Below are 27,915 nucleotides of genomic sequence, written 5' to 3'. Positions count from 1 at the left end.
CACCCTTGTCTCCTGCAGTATGCACTCTGTCCACGTGCATTCTATGCCCTCATAGCTCTCTTCGAACAGGTGATGAGATTTTCCTAAACCGTTTATAATAGCCAACTGAGTTTTTATCCTCCCCTGCAATCCCCCCTTTACTTTAGTGTTCCATTAGCCTATGCTCAGGTTAAATTTCTCCAAAAAGAGTGGGGAAGCAACAGGAGAACTAAATCCCAGAGTTAGGAGTCGGGAGGTGGGCAGGGGGTGGGGGTGACTGGGTGATGGGCACTAAGGGGGGCACTTGATGGGATGAGCACTGGGTGTTTTTCTATATGTTGGCAAATTGAACACCAATAAAAAATAAATTTATAAAAAAGGAGAACTAAATCCTAACTGATCATTTGGTATTTTAAAATGTATCTCTTTGTTGCTTGGCAATTCATTTGGAAACAGTATCCATAGTGTGTACAGACTGATCTGAGATTTGGGGATGGGCCTTTTTTTTTTTTTTTTTTTTTTTTTACTCTTTTATATTTGCCTTACAACATGGAGCATGTTTACAAACATATAATGTCATATCTGGTTCTTAGATTATAGGTCTTTCTGCTTCTAAATCAAGGTCAAGTACAACTTCAGAAAACTAAAACAGTAAAACCAGCTATCTGGAGCCCTTAAGAATGATTTTTAGAGAGCTGTATTTTCTGGAACATTGGAAAGGCATAGTTTATAGCTAAGGAATTCGTGTGAGTTCTAATCCCAGCTCTATTTCTGTCTGTGGCCTGGGAGTGGTTCCTCAACCTCTCCAAGTTTCACTTTCTTCAGTTGTAAAGTAGAAATGATACTAAAACCCACCTATTAGGATTTAAATGCAATTATATAGGTAAAGTGCTTAGCATGGTATCTGCACATAGTAATTACTTAATAAATGTTGCTATTATTTTGTTATTATTATTATGTAATACTATGATCTTTTAAAGCGTTAACACATTTCACATTTTTACATTAACCATTATGGGTACAAATTTTGTGTGTGTGAATGTATCTGCCTTTTTTTTGTATCTGCCTTTTTAAGGCATGTATTCCACTCTGCTTGATCATTTAGAAGCATAGTTCCAGATATTAGTTATTGTACTGAGCCATAATACTATATTATAGCTTTCAGGGTTTGCTAAAGAATATAGGCCTTTTATCTCTATACTAAAATGTCCTAGACTCTGGTAGCATTTTAGTTACATATTTTATATATGTCCTGTCTCCTTCCTGCAGTCATTTCTGATTTCTCTTGGTGTCCCATCATGCAGCAGCTCTTTTTCTCCTACTAATCAGTTACAAACTTTAAAAAACAAACAAACAAAAAAAAACCCAGCCAGCTCCAAGTTGGTATGTCAGATTATTGTGTTAAGTAAGAGTTAAATCAGCTGTAAGAGAACCTGCTATGGAGAGAGTTATAGGATTTAGGGCATCAACTGTAAGACACCTATTTTGGCTGCTCTGAGGCCTTTTGATCACTTATTAGTTTTTCCACTGTGTTCCTGATAAGTGATGTGCTAATTTAGAGTAATACCTCCTGAACTGTAGTTAACTCATGAGGGTGGGGAAAGGGGGTATGAATTCATCTGAATTGTGAACTAACTTTAAAGAATTGCAGTTTTATTTCTAATGAGCGTATTCAGTGAGAGCAAAGTAACTGTTGCAGATATAGGATTTTAGCAGTAGATTATGCTAATCTATAATTAGCAGAATCAATTTGCATTCAAATAATGAATATGCTGAAGTTCTTTAAAAAAGACAATTTTCTTTAAATAGGTGAAATAGGCCTTGGCAAGCTAAATTAGCTCCCTTGCAGTCTTTTTTCACACTGCGTAGTGAACCCTTTCTTTTTAAGTAGTACCCTTTTTTTGTAACTCCAGCCCAGGTTAAATTACCACAAATTCCAAAAAAATGAAGTCCAAATTACTGAGGTCTTACTATATAGGGAGTCTCTTATAATTGTTCAGCTGGCAACCTTATGGTATTATAAATGGGCAGATTGCTTTATAATTCTTTTTCTTCCTATGTAGTACTAGACGAAAGGAAGAGAGAAAATATTTTGTGAGTAGGGACTTCCTTCTTCCTTTGTCACCATTCCCTGCATCTTGGCAAGGAGGAAGTTTAACAGAACTTCCAGCCATTTCAGTTCTAAGCTAAGCTACATATCCAGCCATTATATCACTGAACCCAGTGACCCCTTTAAATCAAAGCCATCTTCCTCCCTCTCCTGTCACTGCAAATTGAGGAGGGGACCTTGACTGCAGTTCTGGTCCCTCATCTTACCTCCTGTTTTAATTCCTTTTTCTCCCATCCATTCCTGTTACTTTATCCTTTCCTACAATCTGCCTCTCTCCTTTTATACTAAAATTGATTTCTTAAAGATCACCAGTGACCTCCAAATTGTCAAAGTCAGTGACTTTTTGGCTGGTCTCAACCACCTTGACCTGTTTGGTTCATCTGATGCTGTAAACAACCTTCCCTACCTTAAATTCTATTTCTGCTTTCCTTGGCAATATACTTTACAGATTCCTCTTCCTTTGCTTTCTCTTTCAAACATTCTTTCTCCTTTTTCTCTCTACCTCCACCTCTCTCTACCTCTATTATCCACATTTGTAGGTGAAGAAATAAATGTTTGATAAACTAACCTAAGAGTGAACATCTAGCAAGTGGTTTAGCCAGGCTTACAACTACAAAGCCTGTTTCTAACTATTGTGCCTCATTTACTATGCCTGTAGATATTAGGAATCGGGACCCATTACTAAAATGTATTTTAAACATTGATGGCAAACTAGGGAAATCTGTGTGTGAGAATATGGTGAGCAAAGCTTAGATTTGATCATTTCTAGGATCCCTTCAAACTTTGAGATCTCATGCCCTCTTCTTTTCAGCTTTTTTTCTGCTACTTCCCAAAATAAATCTAGTTCAGCCAAGGTGATCTGCTACCAAACAAGCATTGCACCCACCTTCTTAGTACATTGCTCATGCCTTTTTTTTCTGTCTAGTGTAATCTCTGTCTTCTTTAACCTGTCAAAATCCTGTCCAACTGAAAGCACCTAGTACAAGTCCAACCTTTTCCAGGAAGCCTTCCAGATCTTCCATTAGAATTGTTCATTTGTACCTCTGAATCCCCTTCCTCATTATATTCATATGACTATTTTGACACTGATCATAAATTACCTTGCAGTTATCTGTTCATACGAATATGTCTTAGCCTTTTAATTCAGTCCTTATCCCCTTATTGGAAAGGCCCCTGACTCATACGACTTTTAGCAGAGATACAGTGTCTTGCACACAATAGATGCTCAAGATATACTTGTTGATTAATCTTATATCTGGCTGAATAATTGCTTTCCATTGGCCTTAATATTCTCTATTATTCTGTTGTCATTGCCAGAGTGGAGCTGTTTATAAAACTGGGCACTTGGTATCTAATGTTGATCAGTTTATTTCCTCACTTGACCCTAAAAGTCAAACTCCAGACATTTGTAAGATTATATCCTAAGCCACAAATCAAATCTGGGTGCTCATGAAAAAAATACCTGGCTCTAATGGAATCTTTGCCTCTTTACTGGGTGAAATTTCATGAGTGCCCAAGGGAAATGCATAGGTGGAGTTTGGGTGTCCTTTCCCATCTACCTCTGTGAGGTAGATCAGTAGTAATCTGGATTAGATAATACTGCAGTATTTGACCACAAACTCCTCCTTTATACATCTAGCTGCTTTGCATCTTTTATCTTTTTTTTTATCAGTTTCTTTTGAGGGAGTGAGGCAGAGGGAAAGGGAAAGAGAGAATCTTAAGCAGGTTCCACACCCAGTGCAGAGCCCAAAGTGGGGCTTGGTTTCACAACTCTGAGATAGTGACCTGAGCCAAAGTCAAGAGACAGCTTTAACCAACTGAGCCACCTAGGCACCCCTGCAGCTTTTATCTTAAGGTGAGCTCAGCATTTTTTGGTGTGTTTGCTCTCAAATTTTACCTTTTCTGTATAGAAATGTTTCCTTGGCGATGATACAATAGCACAAATTGTCTAAGACTGCAGTGAGTCAGGGCACCTGGGTGGCTCAGTCAGTTAAGCATCTGCCTTCGGCTCAGGTCATGGTCCCAGGGTCCTGGGATCGAGTTCCACATTGGGCTCCCTGCTCAGCAGAGAGCCTGCTTCTCCCTCTCGCCCCTGCTTGTGCTCTCTCTCTCTCACTATCTCTCTCTCTCAAATAAATAAATAAAATCTTTAAAAAAAGATTGCAGTGAGTCCACTTACTCAGATGATACTCCATGGCTAAAGAGTAGAATATTGTTAAACTCTCATCAGATCATAATGCCAAGTTCCTGTCCAGAAGATGCCAGTTGCCTTCTGATTTGAGATCCACCTGAACTTGTAGAAGTAGAGATACCAATCTTCTCAAATACTACCACTAAAGTGAAGAATCTATGAGTCAACAAGGCCATCTGGATGATGACTAAAATTGAATACAGTGTTTTAAGCAATGTCATGATACATTAGTATTCAAAGAAAGTGTCAGCACTCTAGAAGAGTGGGCAGCTAACCTGGGGATAATTATGATACCAGAGTGATGATCCAGATGTGGACATAGTCCTGTTTCCTTATTTATTTTTTTTAGTCCTGTTTCCATTGTCTTCTCTCAGAGACCTGTATTGAAAGATAGGTTTGCATTTATTTTTTTAAGATTTTATTTATTTATTCATGAGAGACACACAGAGAGAGGCAGAGACATAGGCAGAGGGAGAAACAGGCTCCATGCAGAGAGCCTGATGTGGGACTCGATCCCGGTACTCCGGGATCCTGCCCTGAGCTGAAGGCAGACATTCAACCGCTGAGCCACCCAGGTGTCCCAGGTTTGTGCTTAAATACATGATGCCTAGTACTGAGCAGTATTCCCAAGGTTCATGTGAATAACGAATAGCTCAGTATAAAAAGATCTTCGGCCAGTTTTCATTTGTAATAATGAGTAAATCTCAAGAGTTCAGGATCTTCAGGAAGACCCTTCTATTCAATAATAATTTGCATCAATAGTAGTGATTCTTTCCTGAATATATTTTTTAAGTTTTTTTAAATTATTTTTTTAGAGAGGGGGAAGAGGAAAGGGAGAGAGGCAGAGGGAGAACCCCAAGTAGGGCTCCATGCCCCCAGCATGGAGCCTGACTTGGGGCTTGATCTGACAACTCTGAGATCATGACCTAAGCTGAAATCAAGAGTTAGAAGCTTAACCTAGTGAGCCACACAGACATTCCCCCCCCCCCTTAGTATATTTCCATATTCATTTCATTTTAAAGATAAAGTGCTAGTAACCAGAGAGGAGAAATGACTTTGACTAAGGTAGGCTAGCATCTCCAGGAACGTTATGATACAATAAGGACCTCCAGATAATATCTAAACTCCATCAAGAAGGTTCAGATAGGGGTGGCTCAGCGGTTTAGCGCTGCCTTCAGCCTAGGGTGTGATCCTGGAGACCTCGGATCGAGTCCCGCATCGGGCTCCCTGCATGGAGCCTGCTTCTCCCTCTGCCTATGTCTCTGTCTCTCTCTCTCTGTCTCTCATAAATAAACAAAATGTTTTAAAAAAGAAGCTTCAGATAGTATCTAAACTTGATCATAGACCCTAATTCAGTTTCCAAGTGTTCCTTTAGAATTTCTGGAAGTCAAAATGAAACTTGACGATATGAAAGACAGTGAAGAGTTCTAGCACTGTCGAGGCAAGATTAATAAGAGAAAGTGGGCCTTCGCAGCAGCAAGGAGAGGTTGGCCAGATATAAGGAAGAACTATATTGCAATGAATTATTTGGGGAAGTTGCTTAAGCCCATTTGAAAGAGAAATATAAAAATGAGATGAGCACTCATCTTGTTGGGAGTACTTTTGTTTCCTTTCTTACCTGGAAGAGGGGCAATGAACCAGGAAACTTCTATGACACTTACAACCTTTTGATTTACCTCAGACTCATAGGGCTGAGACTTTTGTTTCACATGTACTTTGAAGTCCATAAATGAAAGCATTGATTGTTTTTAAAGAGAGAAAATGCCACCAATTTATATCTTGGTGTTTGGTAGTTCTAGCATGTCAGCAGAATTATTATATTGCCAAAGGCAAGAAGAGCCTATTGTTCCTTCAAATGGAATTAAAATAAGAAAAAGACTAGACTAATAGCCCTACTCAGTTTCTTTAGTCCTTTGGACATTTTTATCTGATTACAGGTTCAAGAAATAAAACCATATCTTGATAACTAGAGGATCAAAAAAGTACGCTGACTTCTGTTTTTTCTCAGGTTGATAGAAACCTAAGTCTGAAATTTTTATCTTCATGGACTGTCAAGGGGAGGGGAGATTGAAGGTGGCACAAAAGAGGCAGGATATAAAAATGCAAATGTATCTCTCTTAAATTGACCCAACCATGAGAATAGCTTTGGAATGATTTTGTGACTTTATTGTATCTAAGCTTTTAGTACTTCTCTCAGCAGCCATGAAGAATGAGTCAACCTCATATGTTGGTAATATAAAGACTAGTGGTTGATGTTGAATCATAGTGTTTTAGAGTTGGAGGCAACCTTGTCTAACTCCATCAATTTTACAAATGAAGGAACTGAGACCCAGAGAAGGAGTTTTTCTAAAGTCACATGGTCAATTAGTGGCATAGCCAGAACCAATTGCTACCAGATCCATATAATCATTTCAAGTTGGTTAGGACTGTGGCATGCAGTTGATTCATTTGTACTGCAGAAAGTAGGTCTATAACCTAGAGGAGCTGGCTTCTCCCATGCTAATATTATTACATGATTTGTAACAAGCTCACCCAGTGGTATATGACATCCCATATCTGTTCTGCCTGCTACACAGGTGAGGGCCCTTTGATGTCAAGCTACAGAAGGAGTTTGAGACTGGGAAACACCTATGAGGAAATTCCTTCTGCAGAACTGAACTCCAGCAGCTCAGAAAATCATAGAATAAACTCTTTGTGACTCCTGCTTACTTGGCAGGCGATGGTTTGTGTCCCCTATCCCAGCCTACCCTTATGGCCACTCCATCCAAATGGGAAAAAACGTATAATGTTTATCTATGCTTTATACATTTTTGCATGACTTTGGAGGATCTATTTCAATTTCTTGATTTCTAGGTAAAAACTTGTCTGGAAAAAAATCAGTTTTAGGTCAGTAAAACTCAATTTCAGAAAAGAGGATTCTTAGATTTGGGGAGGTTGTTTTCCTCTCCTATTAGCTTGGTAACATTATTAGCTACTGTCCTTCTTGACTCTGGGGTCTGTACGGGCCTCCTTGGCCTTAATAAGAGAAAAGAACATACTCAGCCATGTACTGAAAAGAATACTGAAGATTGTAATTTGAGTACTGGACATGCCACTTAGTATTAGTATTTTGACCCTGGGTAAATCACAGAAGCCTTTTTGTAAGCCTCACTTTCCATGTCCGTTAAATGAGGAAAGCATTTTGAAAATGCTCAGATTTTTACTTCTTTTACTTTTATGGTTACTGCTTCTGTTTATTAGGATTTGAGAGGGTGAGTGCTTTTCTCCATTTGGTTCCAAATCAAACTGAAAACAAACACACAAAGCCATGTGAGGAACAAAATGTAGTATCAGCTTTGTTATAAGCAAAACTGGATGGAATAACATGGTTTAAGCCCAAGGCCTAATTAGGCTCCCTACTATCTCCAATTTCAAATCTATAGTTTGATATCCACCTATGGGGAAGATTGAATCTGTAAAGCAGACTACTAACCCAGCCCCTGTCAATGAGAGTGATGGCCTGTGTCACAATTCAGTGAAAGCTACAAATTAAGAACAAGGTGGGCCTGTGGGCGTGCCACTGGAAGACAGTGCCTGTGCCCTGACTAAGCTCTGCTCACTTTATGAAAGACCAAAGGTCATCTTAACTTGAGGGCATTTTGTCCAGAGAGCCAGGATGCAGAAGTTAAGCCCTGAATGAATACTTACTTTTATTCTAATCTTAGTAATCAAGTAAATCAATTCTCCTGTGCCCAGGAGCAAGTAGACATGGGGTGAAAGGCCAGGGAGGTTTCTATAGCACAAAGAAGAAATAGACTGGGTCCTCTCTCACAAATAGAATGGTTGTTGCCTCCTCTCCACAGAATGGTGACAAGTAAGATAAGAACCCCCACAACCCCAACTTTGCTGTTCATTTGAAGATTAACATGAGGTTTGATTTTTCTAAGGCCTACCCTTAGATTTTTTTTTAAGTCAGGGGAAACTCGCAACAAGAGTCCACTGTGTGATAAAAGAAATAGAGTTATTTTCCTACATGTGTTAAGTTTTATTTCTCCATGTATAAAATCAAGACAAATTCCGGATGGAACTCAATCTCCTATCATCTGATTTAGCCTCAAAGTAATAGCTCACAGTGAAAGGATTTCATTTTTACACATTTCAAACGCAATTATCTCTGCTACCATTTCAGCATGGTCATTCACATGGGGTTGCAAACTCTACAAGTCTTCCTTTCTCTTCCATGACCCCAAGTTATAATAATTAAAATAATTTGTTACTACTACTAGCTAATACTATGGAACACTTTCTTTGTGCCAGAACACTGTTCTAAGTATTTCAAATGTGTCAACTTATTTAATTTTTCACAGCAACTCTATGATTACTCTTGTTTTACAGAAAGGGAAACTTAAATACAGAGAAGTTAAGCAATTTATCTAAATAGTAAATCTAGGAGATGAGATCCAAACCCAGGCAGAGTAGCTACAAAATTAGTGTCCAGAATCAATTGAATCAGAACAGAAATTGAGGTGTGTGTGGGCGTGGGCATCAGTGTTAATTTATTTAAATCAGAACTGATCTGATGACTGGGATACCTGGGTAGCTCCATCAGTTAAGCCTCTGACTCTTGATTTCTGCTCAGGTTGTGATCTCAGGGTTGTGAGATCCAGCCCCACTAGAGAGATATTCATTCATTAATTCATTCTCTCTTTCTCCTCCTCCCTCCCTCATCCCTCTCTCCCCCTCCCTCCCTCCCTTTCCCTTCTCCCCCCCTTCCTCCCTCCCTCCTTCTGCCTCTCTCCCGCCCCTGCCCCTCCCCCTCCCCCATTTGCAAGTACTCTCTCTCAAAAAATAAAAATAGGAAGAATTGATTTATCTGATTCTGATGACTAAGAATAAAAATAAGTGTTCATTTCAGGGCTTAACTTCTGCAATCTGACTTTCAGGTCAAAATGCCCTCGAGTTAAGATGACCCTCTGTCTTTTATAAAGTGAGCAGAGCTTTGTCAGGGCACAGAGCATACCTCAAATGATTCCACTCATGCAGCCAGGCTTAAGAACCTGTGTAACTACCCATACCGCATCAGAGTAACTAGGTATTCCTGGACCACTATGGTTCAGAATGTTGGACTTTTATAGTATTCTATGACAGAGTACTTATAAAGTCTTCTCCCAAGAATTGAAGTGACAGTAAAACAGACCAAAATGTGCCAAATAAAGTGGTTGTGTAAATGTTGGCTAGGTATTGCTATACAGAAAGAAGAGACCATCTAATTTGCAGTTTTCTCTTTTTCTACTCTATTTCCTGATATGCATTTATTATCTATTGAAATAAAAATCCATGAAATTCCCTCTCATAACGGAGTAGGAAACAGTCTTGGTTTTTTCCAATCTTCAATTTCCTTGATCATGTGAGCTATTCAATTTAAGCCATGTAGGTTGTAGCATTTCACATTGAGCAATAGCTTGTGTTATAGAATGAATTTTAAAATATTTTGCTTATTCTACATTTGGACTTTAAGCGAAAGCAACTTTCATATGCAAGCTATTTTATAGAAAGTGGTGAGTGAGGGTTGAAGAGAGTGACACAGAAAGCCAGTAGAGATATTTCCGCCTGCTGAGATGGAGTGCACTATTCTGGGAGGGGATTTCAGGTGGCATTCCCTAGCTCCAATCACTTCCTTCTGCATATTGGATTCAATGGCAGTAGTACAGGAGTAGCAACTCTTATTAAACATCGATTATATGCCAATGACTATAACCAAGAACTTTACATATATGACCTCAAGAAAACTTCACAAATCTATAAAATAAATACCACCTTCTCCTTTGTTTATCAATAAGAAAATTGAGGCGCAGAAGAGTGAGGAAAGCTTCCCAAGCTGCAGCTAATCAGTGGTAGAATAGGACTTAAACAGAAGGGGACAGGATAGCATAGTTGTTAACAGCACTTGCTCAGAGTCCTGGCTTTCACCTTAAGCAAGTTATTGCAGCTCTTTGAGCCTCAGTTTCTTCATCTATGAAGTAAGAAGAATAATACCAAGTACACAGATTGTTTGGGGATTAAGTGAGACGTTGAATAAATAGTGCTTAGTATATGGTGTTCATTTGTTCACTATTTATTTGGTCTTAATGAGTGGGAGGCACTGTGGTAGGCATTTAGAGTACAGCTGGAAATAATACAAACTGACCCTGGCCTTGTGATGCTCAGAGTCTAGTGAGGAAGACAATCATTAAGCAAATAACTATACAAAATAATTATTTGCAATTATGCTGAGTGCTGTGAAAGAGTGACTGCTTGCAGTGAATACTCAGTAAATAAGAGCAAATATTTACTGAGTGGCTATTATGTGCTGGGCACTATTCCAGGTAGAGAACTGAGTGCAGGTACACAATTAGATAAGAGTGGAGGCGTTTTCATGGAATTTTGTTTCGGATCAGGGTTGAGATTTACGAAGACATCTTTGTTCCTCTAGTCAAGTCAAGGAAGTAGGAGAAAGGAGATACAATTTCAGAAGATGCTTGGTTGAGTTCACTGAGAAGAGAAGATACCAAGTTGAGAATATAGCTTCTTTCCCCCAAATTAATTCCTGGGGATTATGCAACTTGTTTAGTGTGAGTGGCCTTTGTATCTGGCAAGAGAGAGCTGTTAAGAGGCTTGTGTGACAAGCCACAGGGACCACCAGGCTTGCCATCTAAGATGAGTGCTAAATGCTGAATTTGCCTTAGAATTTGACATAAAGTCTGAGCAGGAAACAGGTCATAACTATGTACTGTTTTCAAATGCTGATTCAAATATCATCCCATATGAATATAGTGGTTCTACTGGCAAGCTATTTTCTAATCTGTTCTTTTTTATTCCTCTCCATAATTACCCTGTTCTAGGATGAATAGCCTGAGAAACATTGACTAATGCATCCTAAATTATCTCAGCAGGGTAACCACAAGATTTCAGCTTCTCTTGATTTTGTGCCAGGTCTCTGTGAAGCAGTTATTACCAACATTTAAGTGTGTGCAAAGGGGACTACAGATCTTCCAGACTGGAGATTGCCATTATTGAAGACCGTTGTCATTTGCCATTAGGTGTCACTCTCTTTGTGGGATAACCTGCCAAGAGGGAGATGCTTTTTACTTTTTGTCCTCCTGTTAAACAGCTGGTCAGTTGGAGAGTTTTGTGTTGAAGCTCAGACTTCCCAGAAGTGTTCTCTATCTTAATCAGAGTGAGTCAGGTAAAGATAGTTAAGGAACTTGAATCTCTGTCTTTACATTGGAACCCTAGCTAATCAAGTTAAATGTGACTTGGAACTTGATGCATCAGTAGCTGAAAGTGTATTCTACCTAATTCTACAAAGAAGGTCCCATTATTACTCTCATTTTACAGATGAGATAGCGGAGTATCAGAGACTCAATGGCTTGCCCAGGATTAGACAGCCAGTATGCTATTTAGACCGAAGTTTTTATTATATTTTTTTATTTTTTAAAAGACTTGTTTGAAAGAGAGACAGAAAGAGAGTGTACATGAGCAGGGGGGAGAGTCAGAGTCAGAGGGAGAAGGACAAACAGTGTATGTTCTCATTCATTTGGGGAATATAAATAATAGTGAAAGGGAATATAAAGGAAGGGAAAAGAAATGTTGGGAAATATCAGGAAGGGAGACAGAACATAAAGACTCCTAACTCTGGGAAACGAACTAGGGGTGGTGGAAGGGGAGGAGGGCGGGTGTTGGAGGGGAATGGGTGACGGGCACTGAGGTGGACACTTGACAGGATGAGCACTGGGTGTTTTTCTGTATGTTGGTAAATTGAACACCAATAAAAATTAATTAAAAAAAAAAGAGGGAGAGAGAGAGAGAGATCGAGAGAATGAGAATCTCAAGCAGACTCTGTTCTGAGCATGGAGCCAGATGGGCTCCAGAGCTTGTTTCCAGGACCCTGAGTTCAGGACCTGAGCTGAAACCAAGAGTTGACCTCTTAACCAACTGAGCTGCCGAGGTGCCCCCAGATCCAGGTTTTTAGACAATGGGTCCTGTGCACACTGCACCATATCGCACTGCTTTCTAAGATTTCTGAAGAAGGCAATGACATGATCTGAGCTGTACTTTCAAAAGATACTCTACCTAGTGTTTTTATCGTGGATTATAAAGAGGTAGAACAAGAGCTGGGGAGACAATTTTGAAGACTTTTGAGATATCCCAGAAACATGAAGTATGGGCCTGAATCAGTGCTATGAGAGTAGGAGTAGGGAAGAAGAGATAGATAAAAGAAATGATGAAGGTAAATTATCCTGAACTGCTACAGTTTAGAATCATAACGCCTAGAAATAAAAAAGATGGGAAAGTCAGTGGGCCCAATTCTTGATCTTTTAGCCAAATATAATTACCCCACTTTTACAAATGAGTCAACTTTGAGTCAGCCCAGGAGACTTGCACAGGGTCTCAAACTAGTTTGAGCAGAAAGGAGCTGGAACTTCTTAGTACAGTCCTTTCTTCACTAAAGTTAATTTAGTGGAGATTTGGGTCTCCCAAATCTTTTTTGTTTGTTTTCAAAAAAATTTTATTGAAGTACATAAAAATGCAAAATTATACATATCAACCAATGAACTTTCACAAATGGGATACTTGTATAGTCAGCACCTGAAACAAGGCACAGAATATTTCTGCAGGCGCCACAAAAATTCTGGCCCCCTTTTCCAGTCATTTACTTCCCCACCAAAGATAACTTCTGCCTTGATTTTCTCTCTTTTTAATAACTGCTTGGTGGGCCATGTCAGAGATTGGAAATTTTACTATTCAGATCTTCCTGTTTATGGATAAATTACTCCTATATTTTGGCTGCCATAAATAGTACTATAAAGAACATCCATAAACATGTTTCTCTGTACATGAGAGCAGGTATTACTCTAGAATAAACTCCAAAAAGTAGGACTGCAGAGTTAAAGTGTTAAGGGCTTTGTATATTTTTTAAATTTATTTTTATTGAAGTAATATTGACATGCAATGTTACATTAGTTTCAGATGTACAACAAAGTAACTCAAAAACTCTATACATTACTCTTTGCTCACCACAGGTATAGTTACCATCTGTTACCATACAAGACTATTACAGTAACAGTGACTATATTCCCCTTTGTGACTTATTCTATAACTGGAAGCCTGTACCTCCCACTCCCCTTTACCCATGTTGCCCATCCTCTCCCCCCCTCTTAGCAGCCACCAGTTTGTTCTTTGTATTTATGGGTCTGTTTCTGCTTGTTTGTTAATTTGTATTGTTTTTTAGATTACACGTGAAATCATATTGTATTTGTCTTTCTCTGACTTATTTCACTTAGCATAATACCCTCTAGGTCCATCCATGTTATTGCAAATGGCATGATCTCATTCTTTTTTATGGCTTAGTCAATATTCCATTGATATATATATACACACACAAACACCACCTCTTCTTTATCCATTCATGTATTAGTGGACAGTGAACAGTGGACAGTTAGGCTGCTTCCATATCTTGGCTTTTGTAAGTAATGTTACAATAAATGGAGGTGCATATAACTTTTAAAATTAATATTTTCATTCTCTTTGGGTAAATACCTAATAGTGGAATTACTGGGCCACAGGATATTTCTATTTTTAATTTTCTGAGGAATCTCCATACTGTTTTCCACAGTGGTTGCACCAATTTACATTCCCACCAACAGTGCAGAAGGGTTCCCTTTTCTCCACATCCTCGCCAACAGTTATTATTTCTTGTCTTTTGATACTAGCCATTCTGACTAGTATGAAGTGATATCTCATTGAGTTTTTGATTTGCATTTCCCTAATGACTAGTTTTGTTGAGCCTCTTTTCATGTGTCTGTTGGCCATCTGTATGTCTTCTTTCGAAAAATGTCTCTTCAAGCCCTCTGCCCATTTTATAATCCTATGGGTTTTTTTGTGTGTTGATATGTATAAATTCTTTATATATTTTGGGTTTTATACATTTTGATGGCAATTGCCATAATGAGATCTTCAAAGGCTTCACTAAGTCATCCCAACCCCAATGTTGAAAAGGCTATTACCTCTCTTCTTGCAGTACACATTATAAATGCTACAACTTTTTGCCCCATTAGGTAGGTGAGAATTTGTAACTCCTTTTGCTTTAATTTCCATTTCTCTAATGAGTTGTGAGTTTGAGCATCATTTTCAAATGTACTAATCCTTTGTGCTTCTTTCATAAGTCATTTTTATATTCTTTGCTTATTTTTCTATTGTTATTTGCCTTTTAATTTTGGATTTATAAGGGTTCTTTTATGTCATGGAAATTTAACTTTTTTCTGTTAAGTGTGTTGCAAATGTTTTCCCATATATTTTAACATTGTTTATGTTGTGTTCTTTCAAATTAAACCTATTTTATAAAGTTAATTCCTTCTTATAGATTATGTTGTCATTCCTGTAAATATGGAAAACCACATATTCTGGATTTTTCAGAGCAGCCTAAGTGTTACATGTTCCAGCTTGCTGTCTCCAAAAGTACAATTACATATGTCAAATCATGCTTTCCCAATTATAGAGCCAGATAATTTAATCATCCCACCTATAGTGGTTGGCAGTGCAGTTCTTGATCTGCATTCCAGACAGGATCCAGGTGATCTTTGAGGGAAAAAAATAGGGTAGCAGGACACACCTGTCTTATAGCTGTGGAATCTGGTATGTGCTAAAGGGAATGTGAATACGGTATAAACACTAATCATTCTCAACACTGTGTCCCCAGCTGTCTTCTAGTATGACACTCAGATAGCTTGAGTACTTTGGGATGTTTGGTTGCCACTTGAAAGTATTTGGTTACACAGAAGGAGGTCTGGAAAAGTTCTGCCTGATGTCTGTAAAGGGAAATGGAGGTGCTTCTTTTTGTACATGGAAAAATCTCTTCAATGCCCACTCATAGTCTTTGAATCTAAGAAATAAAGTTTACTAATCAAATTTTAAAGATTGTCAGATAGTATTTAGTCTATTTATATGACTAAATTTAAGAGCATCTCAGCAGTAGACGATTGCAAACAAATAATATGCTAATATAATTATTTGGCAGGGCAGCCTGGGTGGCTCAGTGGTTTAGCGCTGCCTTCAGCCCAGCACCTGATCCTGGAGACCCAGGATCGAGTCCCACGTCGGGCTCCCTGCATGGAGCCTGCTTCTCCCTCTGCCTATCTCTCTCTTTCTATCTCTGTGTGTGTGTCTCATGAATAAATAAAATCTTAAAAAAATAATTATTTGGCAAACATTTTTTGGATGTCTACTATGTGTCAGGTGGTGATATTGGATGGAAGGCTAAATGAATATGCTAATTTCTAGCAGAAACTGAGAGATGAATAAGACCTGGCTGTCATCCACAAGACACCTACATCTGGTAAATAGAAATTACTCCTCCCAGTGATGAAAAAAAAAAAAAAAACACGTCCCTATGAATCCTTAAAGGACCATATTGGTTAGTTTTTAGTTAGAATTACTGAGTTTTCTTGAAAGCAATAAAACTACATTCACCTTCGTTTAATCAGTACCAGTACCTGTTTCCTGTATTTTTCAATCAGGAGCCCCCTGATTATACTCTGTTTTCAGGAAAAGCTGGTATAAGTATTCAAGTAAGCAGAACAGGATGCCTTGTCTTTTTCCAAAATTTCCTCTGTCCAAGTGTTAGTGACACCTTTAGGATATGAAATGGTGAAAATAATTTTGGTTGGAATTGATGGATATTTAGATGGTAGAAATAAGAGAAAATGGTGAGTTCCGGGCTTTACGCCTGTTTAAGCCTTAACTGTCATAAGGAATAACACATTTTTCACTGAGAAGTGTTCTGGGGTGATAATTGGCTTCCTGTTGCATACTGAACATGGCTTGAGAAGAAAATGCTTTGCCTAGATCATGAAATAGGTAGTGTTGGTATTGTATTTTTAAAATTAACTCAGTAAACATTTGTTCTGATAATTAGACTGCATAGAGTTTCATGCTGAGGGTACATTTTCATTTGTATATGCAATTTAAAAGTTCCTTAAGAGTAGGTCAGCTTTTTAAAAAATGATCATGAATATTGGACTGACCATCTCTTCCTCCCCTCTACCCTACCTTCTTATCTCCATCAAAGATTTATTTGAGGTTTAGACCCCATGGGGAAGTTCTAAATCATCAGAATTTCTTTTTTAAAAAAAGATTTTTAAAATCTATTTATTCATGAGACACACACACACACACACAGAGAGAGAGAGAGAGAGAGAGAGAGAGAGAGAGGCAGAGGGAGAAACAGGCTCCATGCAGGGAGCCTGATGTGGGACTCTATCCCAGGACTCCAGGATCGTGCCCTGGGCCAAAGGCAGGCACTAAACCACTGAGCCACCCAGGGATCCCCATCATCAGAATTTCAAGGATAGCTCTGCAATTTAGAATGCTATCTCTTTGCACCCTGCCCTCCTCACAACATACATACTCACATCATTTCTCAGAATTGTTCTTTGAAAGGATCAGTGTGCCTTTGTTTCCAGGGGAGCACCTGAGTTATTTTTACAAGTTACCCACAGCCCAATAACTCTGTCCCCTCCCTTGTAGAACAGGTGCTCAAGTCTTTCAGATTTCTTTAACCACTCTTGGCTATTTTTTTGTAAGACAAGAAATTATAGCCCTGAGCATCTCCAGAAGGGCCAAACAACTCCCATAGAGGGTAAGAGGTGGTCCATTGTTACACTGAAAGCTTAGTTGGGAATAAGAAGTGAATCCAAGCATGCAGTTGGGTATTGAGAAGAAGAGGTGGGGCCATGTGGTAGAAGGGACACTTAGAAATCATCTAGTCCAGGGATTCTCAACCAATATGCCTAAGGGATGCATTGATATTTGTATCTGTTTGGCACTACAGCAGTAATCCTTGTGACAGTGTGGTGCTGGCTAAAAGCAGGTAATCGAATTAGAGTGGCTTCTAAGAAATATTTCCAGGGGGGGAGAGCATATGTATAGTTTTTCTTTAAATGTCCTCTCTGCCAGTTTTATTTGAATTAAGTTTCCAAACATCATGTAACAGTTCAGTGTCAGAACTGTGACTAAGCCCAGGTCTCTGGACTCCCTATGTCCTTTTCTTTTTCACTGTGCTGCTATGAAAAGAAAAGAGAAAAGAAAGGCAGCAGGTAAGAAAGGAAGAAAAGGAAAATAACTGTCTATGATGGCCTGCCTGCCTCCACTATCACTTAGTCCCTAAAAAGTTTCAAATGGCCTGGTCTCTGAATTTCAAATCCCAGGCATACTATCTTTCCAGCCTCATCTTCTACCAGTCATCTCTCTAGAGCCTTGTTACAGCAACACTGGACTTCTTGGCAGAACATGCCCCATGCTTTCAATCCATTCTCCTGCCCAGAATGTTCTTTCTCTTAGCCAGGCAAAGTCTACTTTACTCCCCATAGTGAAAATTATTTATCATGGTGCTGGGTACTTTATGCCAAGATATCTGCAAGTAGTAACTTTGGCTGAATAAATATGTATTACACTTCCACAATTTTTACCTTATTTGAAGGAAAACATTGCCAAGGCCCAGCTCCAACATGGCCACCTATACCGTTAAGCTTACCTTGATCTCCTAGTCTGAATTAAATTATTTCTCCTGTGTTCAAATAGCATTTTGTTCCTCTTGTAGGTACTTACTATTTCTTGTCTTGTATTAAAGAAATTTACATACACACATAGATTCTACTAGCTTGTAAGTTGATTAAGGTAAGGTTTGTAGCCTATTCATCTTTATACTCTTCTCTCAGGACACATCACAGTGTTACACACAAAGTAGGTACCCAGTAAACGTACTAAACAAATGAGTAAATTTTTCTTATTTTCATAGTTTTTCTTGAACTAACACATTCCCTGCTAGACTGTTACCTCTTCAAAGACAGAAGCATTATCTTGTTTATTTATTTATTCATACATACATATGTACATATATTCATTCATTCCCTAAATATTCATCATGTGCCTGCTATGTGCCACACATGTTTTAGGTGATAGATATATTGCAGTTAATAAAACTGTTGGTTCCTGCCCTCATGGAGCATATATTCTAATGAACGAGTCAGGCAGTAAATGAATAAACAAATAGATACATAAGTTCAGGTACTTAGTTACCTAAAAAAAATAATAATAAAGCAGGTTAATGGTTCAGAATGGACAAGGGCCACAATTTAGATAGGGTGGTTATGGAAAGACTGTGTGACATTGGAGCAGAGACTTTGTCTTTCCTTTATAACCTACTCCCAACCCTACCTCAAACCACTTTATAGCTAGTATAGGGATAACTATATAGTCTACTACCTGTGATATTTACTGACTTTCACTATATCTTTATGAGGTAGTAGAGTAAGAGCCAGTATTAATTACTGCTTTAATCCATGGGCTCTGGAGCTGCCAGTAGTCTGTAATCTTTTTTTTTCTTTTTAAAGATTTTATTTATTTATTCATGAGAGACCAGAAAGAGAGAGAGAGGTAGAGAGACACAGGCAGAGGGAGAAGCAGGCTCCATGCAGGGAGCCCGATGCAGGACTCAATCCCGGGTCTCCGGGATCCGGCCCTGGGCTGAGGGTGGTGCCAAACCGCTGAGCCACCCAGGCTGCCCAGTAGTCTGTGATCTTGAACAAGTCACTAACATCTCTAAGCCATAATTTCCTAAATCTGTAAAATAAAGAAAATTGCATCTACCTCATGGGGTGATTTTATGGATTATATGAAGTAATTGATGTTAGATTGCTTCTTATGAAGACTTATGAAGTAATGAATTTAAAATTTTTACAAATGTGATAGAAAACCCAGAAATAGACCTATACATGTATGGAGCTCTGATATATAACAGAGGTAGAATGTCAGATCAGTAGGGAATGTAGAGATTATTTAATAAATTAAGCTGGGAAACTGATTATGCATGTGGAAAAAGATGAAAATAAATTCTATCTCCTAGCATATATAGGACCAATTGAGATTATAAATTTCAAAAACAAAATTGTAAAACTCTTAGCAGAAATTGCCAGTGAATATCTCCCTAACTTTGAAATTAAAAAGATACCTTAAAGCACTAAAAGAATTGAGTATAAAATAAAAGATTGATAGATTTAACTATTTAAAATTTCAGGGGTGCCTGGGTGGCTCAGTCAGTTAAGCATCTGCCTTTGGCTCAGGTCATGGTCCCAGGGTTCTGGGATCAAGCGTCGCATTGGGTTCCTTGCTCAGCAGGGAGCCTGCTTCTCCCTCTCCCTCTACCTGCTGCTCTGCCAGCTTGTGCTCTCTCTCTTGCTCTCTCTCTATCTCCCTGCCCCCCAAATAAATAAATAAATAAATAAATAAATAAATAAATAAAATCTTTTAAAATAATTTAAAAAATAGAATAAAATAAAATTTAAAATGTCCATCAAAATATGCCATAGAGAACAAGAAAAACAAGTTACAAACTGGGAGAAGATATTCACAAAATATTGTGACAAATGATATCAAGAACAGATGAGGAAGTTGTAAAGATAATTTTAAAAGCATAAGCAATCCCATTGAAAAATGGACAAAAGACATGAACAGACATTTCACAGAATTGTAAACATGATCAATTAACTTATGAAAAGATTCAATACCATTATTAACCAGGAAAATGTGGGTCAAATCGTATTATGACACCATTTTGTATCTGGTTCGTTGGCAAAAAAGTATAAGATGACAACACCAAGCAGCTTTTCTCAATTGAGGTTACTGGGGAGAACAAAGTGCTAATGCCCTAAGGCATCGATTGTAAGTAAAGAATCAACTTCTTTCCTGTGCACTAGAATGGTTATCAGTTATGTACCATCCTTGAGAGAATTGAGGAGATTGTCAGTCAAATAATTTTCTGTGTTCTGTGGTTCAGATAATGAATTCTGGCTTAGAAATTGAAGTAATTGGAGAAGATGCAGTCACATGATTTCTTACATAGTATTGGTAGGAAGCAGTAGTCCCTCCTTATCCATGGTTTTGTTTTCCATGGTTTCAGTTACCCACAATCAACCACAGTCTAGAAGCAGATGATCCTCTTTCTGACTTCTCATCAGAAGGTCAGTAGTAGCCTAACACTGTATCACAATGCCTAGGTCATTCAATCTGACTTCATCTCCTCCCATGGGCATTTTATCATCTTACCTCATCACAAGTAGGGTAATATACAGTACAATAAGGTATTTTGAGAGAGTCCACATTCACATAATTTCTATTACAGTAGATTATTATAATTGTTCTATTTTATTATTAATCTTTTACTGTGCTTAATTTATAAATTATACTTTATCATAGGAATGTATACATAGGGAAAAACATAGTATAGAGTTCAGTACTATATACCATTTCAGGCATCCACTGAGGGTCTTGGAACAGATCCCTCATGGATAAGAGGGACTACTGTCCTTATAAATTGCTGAGAGGACTTTGGAATGTATTTTGGCATTATCTCCTGAAGTTGAACATTCATATGCCCTATGACCCAAAAATTCTACTCCTAAATAAATACCTAAGAAAAAACCTCTTATTCATGTATAACAGAAGACACATGCAAGTATATTTATAACAGCATAGCTCACAATACAAAAATCCAGAAACAACCTAAATTCCCTCAACGTTAATAATATATTAATAAAGTATGGTATATTCATGCACTGTAATGCATGTATATGCATGTATATGACATTCAGAACAAATGAAGTACAACCCCACATAAAAATATGAATGAGGGACACCTGGGTGGCTCAGCGGTTGAGCGCCTGCCTTTGGCTCAGGGCGTGATCCTGGAGTCCCAGGATCGGGATGGAGTCCCACATCAGGCTCCCTCAGGAGGAAGGAGGGAGCCTGCTTCTCCCTCCACTTGTATCTCTGTCTCTGTCTCTGTCTCTGTCTCTGTCTCTCTCTGTCTCTCATGAATAAATAAATAAACTCTTAAAAAATATATGAATGAAACTTAGCAATTTTATATTAGAAGTCCTAAAATATTACAGAGCATGTTATATTTTGATAAAACTAAAATAAAATAAAAATATATAATTTTTTATATTATATATAGGTGTGATAAACCTAATTTTTAAAAAGCAAAGGGATAATAAACATGGAACTCGGGATCATGGCTGAAGGAGGCTATCTATCCTTGGTTGGGAGGTGGCAAGGGAATGTAGGATGAGGGTGAAGGAATCTTTATAGTTAGATTAGTGTCACGGTCTTAGTTTTTATTTCAGGTTGTGAGTTTGCAGGTGCTTATTACATTATGAAAAGTAAATAGCTAAATAAATAGGGGACGAGTACTAAGAATGTGTCATAAATGAAGTATTATGATTAATCCAATTGTATGTACCTGAAAGCCTAAAATAAATATATGAATAATAAAGTGATTAGCCCAGTGCTTTTGACATAAAATTAAGTAGGATATATAGCAGTTGCCGTTGCTGGCATTTCTTCTTCCTCCTACTCCACCTCTTTTGCCTCCTGTCAAGCAGTCATTCTTTTCCTGTTGTGCCTGAGAATTAATGATTATAAGTATTAATTTGCATGAAGTTACACCAAATGACTGAGAGAACTAGGTTCAAAATGTAACAATTCCTGAGTTTTCAACATTTTATAGATCCATGAGACCTCTTTACTGAATTGTGATTTAAAAAAAGAAAAGTACTCTGCACATGTATTTTTAGGATGTTGCCAACACCAAAAATCTTTAGCCTCTGCATATTATGACTTTGGTACTCAAAATCATAATAGTAATCTAATCTAATAGTGGCAGATGGTACTGAATTAGGATACACTGCTAGAAGATTATAGTGTAATGAATACACAGTTACAGAAAAAAAAATTGTACTCCCAGCCTGAATCTGTGTTAGTTTTGTTTATTTTTTTTATTATTTTTATTTAAATTCAATTATCCAATATATAGTATATCATTAGTTTCAAATGTAGAATTCAATAATTTATCAGTTGTGTATAATACCCAGTGCTTATCACATCACGTGCCCTCCTTAATGCTCATCACCCAATTATACCATCCAGGTGTCTACCCCCCTCTAGCAATCCTCAGTTTGTTTCCCAGAATTAAGAGTCTCTTACAGTTTGTCTCCCTCTCTGATTTCTTCTCATTCAGTTTTCCCTCCCTTCCTCTATGATTATTTATTTACTAGACCTTATGTAGTAACTTCTCCTCATTCCCTGCCATAAATATTCATTTTTCCCCACCATCAAAAGAGCTGAACTATAGCTTTTTAGGAGAGCAAGTTTTCTTTTGTTTTATCATTTTATTTTATTTTTTTAATTTATTTTTTAAAATTTGAGTATAGTTGACTATGGAAGGCAATATGAAGGTTCCCCAAAGAGAAACTATATGATCTAATAATTCCACTACTGGGGATTTACCCAAAGGAAAAGAAAACCCTTATTTGAAAAGATGTAAAGATATATACACCTCTATGTTTCTTGCAGCATTATTTACAATAGCCAAGATATGGAAGCAACCTGACTGGATAAGGAATATGGGGTACACACACATACACAAAAATATTACAGCCATAAAAAGGATGAGATCTTGCCATTTGTGACAATATGAGTATACCTAGAGAGGTATTATGCCAAGTAAAATTAGTCAAACCAAGAAAGACAAATACCACATAATTTTACTCCTTTGTTAAAAAAAAACCTGAACAAATGAATAGGAGAACAAGATTTTAGTGTCACAGAGGGGAAAAATGACTTGGAAGTGATTGTCTGATTTCAGTATCTTTTTGTGATAGAGAATTCAGTGTATCACGGAAAAAAGAACAGAAGTACCAGCAGAAGTTGTAATCCTAAGAAAGAAAACAGGGTAAGGCAAGGAAGATGGAGTAGTACAGGGGGAAAAGTAAAGGAACAAGAAGCCAAAAGACCTGGAGTTTAGTCTAAGCTCTGCCTTCATATCATTATTTGAACTTAAGTAAATTACCTTCTCTAAGTCTCCATTTTCTAGGATTAACTGAAGAAATTACACTATCTAGGTCTTTTTAAGCAGGACCATCTTTAAGTGTAAGACAAATAAGGAGACATCTACTTCCAGGAAGATAGGATAGACATACATTTTCCTGTTCTTCCCACTAAGTACAACTAAAAACTCTGCATATTATATATTTTAAACATCCTAAAAAGGTTGAAAGATACAGAGAAGACAAACTATCTAGGGACCTTAGAATCTGAGGAATGACATGGTGATGAGTTCCCTGGGTTTTCTTTTGGCCTCATATGTCTCACACGTGGAGCTGAAGAAACCAGCAACCCAGAAACCACCAATGAGTGCAAATAAAAAAAATAAACTAAGGCCCAATGCAGTTTGTTCTCTGTAGCCAAAATATCAGGAAAGAGCAACCTAATAAGATGGAAAACTTATAGACGATAGATAAGTGCTCTATGCTAACCAAACAGCACAGAAAAACTGGCCCTATTCCCACCTGTTCTAAGCTAAGAGGGAAACGTGGATTTCCATCTTTGTGACGCTCTAGCAAGGCACTCCATTACCTTACCAGAGACCCCTGCCAAGGTAGTATGAGAGAAGACAAGGTACTTTACTGGAATTTTCATCCCCACTGGCCAGCAATGAATCACTCTTCCCCCACGCTCCCACTGTATCAGGGGAGATCATCTGGGATGCTTGGACATTTACTCCTCTCCAAGATTTGACAGTTACAAGGCTATCTCTCCCTACTGTTGTGGTGTTAGAGGAGGTACTAGAGATTCATAACTTTCATTATCACCAAGCAATAACAAAGCCACCCCTTATCAGGTGTCAGTGGAGACTATGTGGGTGGCTGGAACTCAAACACCTGCCCATCAGTAATGAAGAGACCACCCCCCTCAGATGTCAGTGGAGGCTGTGGAGAACTTGGACTCCTACCTGCACCTGGCAGTAATGAGATAGCACTCCCTTTCCCCTGCTAGAATGATGTTAAATAATGCCCACTAAAACAGAAGGTTTAAATAAGATCCAGAAAAATATCCAAAATATATAGATTTCAATTGAAAATCACTTATTGTGCCAAGAACCAGGACAAATTCAAAGTGAATGAGAAATAATAACATCAATAGATATAAACACTAAGTTGGTGGAGAGATTAGAATTGTCTGACAAAATTTCAAACCAGCCATGATAAAATCTTTCAATGGGGAAATATGAACATGCTTGAAACAAGCAAAAAAAAAAAAAGAAAGAAAGAAAGAAAGAAAGAAAGAAAGAAAACATCAGCAAACAAAGTCTCAGCAAAAATATAGAAGTTATAAAGAAGAACCAAATAGAAAATTTTGAATGGAAAGATACAGCAATGTCCAAAAGAAAAAGCTCCATGGTTAAGATTAATAGCAGAGTGGGAAGAACAGAGGGAAAAATTGGTGAACTGGAAGATAATACAATAGAAATTACCCAATCTGAACAACAGAGAAGTAGTAGACCAATAAAAAAAAATGGCAGAGAGATTCAGAGACCTGTGGCACTTTAATAAAGATGTAGCATTCAACAAAACTAAAAGACAACCTACAGAATGGGAGAAGATATTTGCAAATGACATATCAGATAAAGGGCTAGTTTCCAAAATCTATAAAGAACTTATTAAACTCAACACCAAAGAAACAAACAATCCAATCATGAAATGGGCAAAAGACATGAAGAGAAATCTCACAGAGGAAGACATGGACATGGCCAACATGCACATGAGAAAATGCTCTGCATCACTTGCCATCAGGGAAATACAAATCAAAACCATAATGAGATACCACCTCACACAAGTGAGAATGGGGAACATTAACAAGGCAGGAAACAACAAATGTTGGAGAGGATGCGGAGAAAAGGGAACCCTCTTACACTGTTGGTGGGAATGTGAACTGGTGCAGCCACTCTGGAAAACTGTGTGGAGGTTCCTCAAAGAGTTAAAAATAGACCTGCCCTACGACCCAGCAATTGCACTGTTGGGGATTTACCCCAAAGATTCAGATGCAATGAAACACCGGGACACCTGCACCCCGATGTTTCTAGCAGCAATGTCCACAATAGCCAAACTGTGGAAGGAGCCTCGGCGTCCATCGAAAGATGAAGGGATAAAGAAGATGTGGTTTATGTATACAATGGAATATTCCTCAGCCATTAGAAACGACAAATACCCACCATTTGCTTCAACGTGAATGGAACTGGAGTGAAGTAAGTCAATTGGAGAAGGACAAACAGTGTATGTTCTCATTCACTTGGGGAATATAAATAATAGTGAAAGGGAATATAAGGGAAGGGAGAAGAAATGTGTGGGAAATATCAGAAAGGGAGACAGAACATAAAGACTCCTAACTCTGGGAAATGAACTAGGGGTGGTGGAAGGGGAGGAGGGCCGGGGGTGGGGTGAATGGGTGACGGGCACTGAGGGGGACACTTGACGGGATGAGCACTGGGTGTTATTCTCTATGTTGGTAAATTGAACACCAATAAAAAATTAATTTATTAAAAAAAAGAACAGTGCCCATTACCATAACACCCAATGCACAGTTTTACCTCTGTCTACCTGTCCAGCCTCATCTTGCACCCCTCTGCTCCAGCTCACAGGGCATCAGACACAAAGACGCTTTTTCAGTTCCTTGAGAAAGCCAGGTTTGGGTGTGTGCATGTGCCCAGAATATTCTTTGGCTGAGATGGGTTCTTCATAAACTCAAGTTCCAACTTAAATGACACTTCCAAAGATAGGACTTCTTGGACCATGCAAAATGGAATAGAGAACCTCTTGTCCCTATTACCATTCTTAAAATCCTATTCTTTTCCTTCATTGTTCTTATCATAATTTATAATTATTAACTCATGTTTACCCACATAATTTCTGTATCTTTATACTGCAAAAATCTTGGGAATGTGGGTCATGTTCATTTTACTGATTTATGTTTGCATTGCCTAACTTAAATATGGAAACCAGTAATAATGATTCATATTTTGCACCTTCTGACCTTCCAGCACATAGTAAAAAGAAATGCATTGCTTTCTCAGGGATGTCAACAGACATACCCTAGGCATTGTCATGGGCTCCTAATCTCATCTTTGGGAATGGAACTTCTGACCTCCATCACTTCAGATCCCAACTGCTGTTTCCAGTGGACATTTATTACTAGTTTTCAAAATTTTAAACTTCATATAATTCTTGGCATTGCACTTCCACTTCTCTTCTGTGAAGACTTTTGTGAAGTGATACAGAAATGAATGCAAATAAATGGATATTTATCATAGCATTCTTTATAATAAGAAAAAATACTAAAAATAATTTAAGTTTACATATATGAAAGTTTGAATAAAGTGTGATTCATTCATAAAAAAAAGATGTAGCATTCATTTCAAAAGAGTTCAAGAAGGAAAGAAGAGAGGAGGCGGGGTAAGATGGCGGAAGAGTAGGGTTCCCCAAGTCACCTGTCCCCACCAACGTACCTAGATAACATTCAAATTATCCTGAAAACCTACAAATTTGGTCTGAGATTTAAAGAGAGAACAGCTGGAATGCTACAGTGAGAAGAATTTATGCTTCTATCAAGGTAGGAAGATAGAAAAAAAAAAGAAATAAAGCATCCAAGGGGGAGGAGCCCCCCCCCCCACGAGGAGCCCAGCTAAGGCCGGTGGCGAGTGCCCCCAGGACAGGAGACCCCAGTCCCGGAGAAGCAGGAACTTTACTAATCTTCCTGGGCGGAAAGGCGCTCACAGGGAGCTCGGGCAGGATCTCAGGAGGGACAGGGATGCCCCCAGGCTCGCAGGGGCAGTAATGAGGAGGTGCGCCCCAGGGTAGAGTGTGCCACACACCGCGGCCGAGCTCCCTAAAGGCCTGGAGCACGCCTGGCAGGGCCCCAGGAGCAGCTGAGGCTGCGGCTCAGGCGGCGGCTCATCATGGAGGGGGCTGCGCGGCCCTGGAAGCGCAATTCCAGCAGCGCAGACCCCAGAGCCCAAGGCACCGGGAGACACAGCCCAGGATCCGGCACTCCCCCCGGGACAGGCAGAGGCTGGGAGGTCACAGAACAGCAGGGACGCTCCTGCTGCCGGGCGGCCCCAGGCTGTGCAGAGCAGTGCCCCCGCCCCAGAGCATCAGGCCCCTGCGGACTGGGAGACTGCCGCTGCCGTGTTTGCTGCTGGAGCTGACTCCAGGGCTGGAGACCTGGCCGCCACCACTACTGTTGTTCCTCCTGGTGTCACTTTGTGCCTGGGACTGAGCGGGGCCGCCAGGGAACAGGGACCTCACAGGATAAACAGCTCCCACTGAACCGTGCACCTGGCAGGGGCGAGGCAGCTCCCCCAGGTACAAACACCTGAGAATCAGCACAGCAGGCCCCTCCCCAGAGGGAAGGGAGGAAGACCAGCTGGAAGACCAGCTGGAAGGACGGGGGAAGAGAAAGTGCTTGACCAAGCAGCAGGAAAGTTCCAGGGGGAAGTCTAGGGAATTACAATATATAGAATCAGAGGATCCCCCTCCTTGTTTTTGTTTGTTCCCCCTTTTATTTCTTTTTCCTTCCTTTTTCCAGTACAACTTGTTATTAACCACTCTGCACTGAGCAAAATGACTAGAAGGAAGAACTCACCACAAAAGAATCAGAAACAGTACTCTCTCCCACAGAGTTACAAAATTTGGATTACAATTCAATGTCAGAAAGCCAATTTAGAAGC

At 38.9% G+C, this 27,915-nt stretch overlaps 1 protein-coding gene across 17 annotated transcripts in view; it reads left to right on the top strand.

Annotated features, from left to right (window-relative positions):
* The window catches only part of ENOX2 (ecto-NOX disulfide-thiol exchanger 2), a 263,263-nt gene that overhangs the window by 101,257 nt on the left and 134,091 nt on the right, over positions 1 to 27,915 (top strand). The gene's annotated exons all lie outside the window — the stretch shown is intronic.

Source organism: Vulpes lagopus, chromosome X, assembly GCF_018345385.1.
Source record: "Vulpes lagopus strain Blue_001 chromosome X, ASM1834538v1, whole genome shotgun sequence".
NCBI classification, from domain to species: Eukaryota; Metazoa; Chordata; class Mammalia; order Carnivora; family Canidae; genus Vulpes; species Vulpes lagopus.
This window is presented reverse-complemented; position numbering and strand designations above follow the sequence as displayed.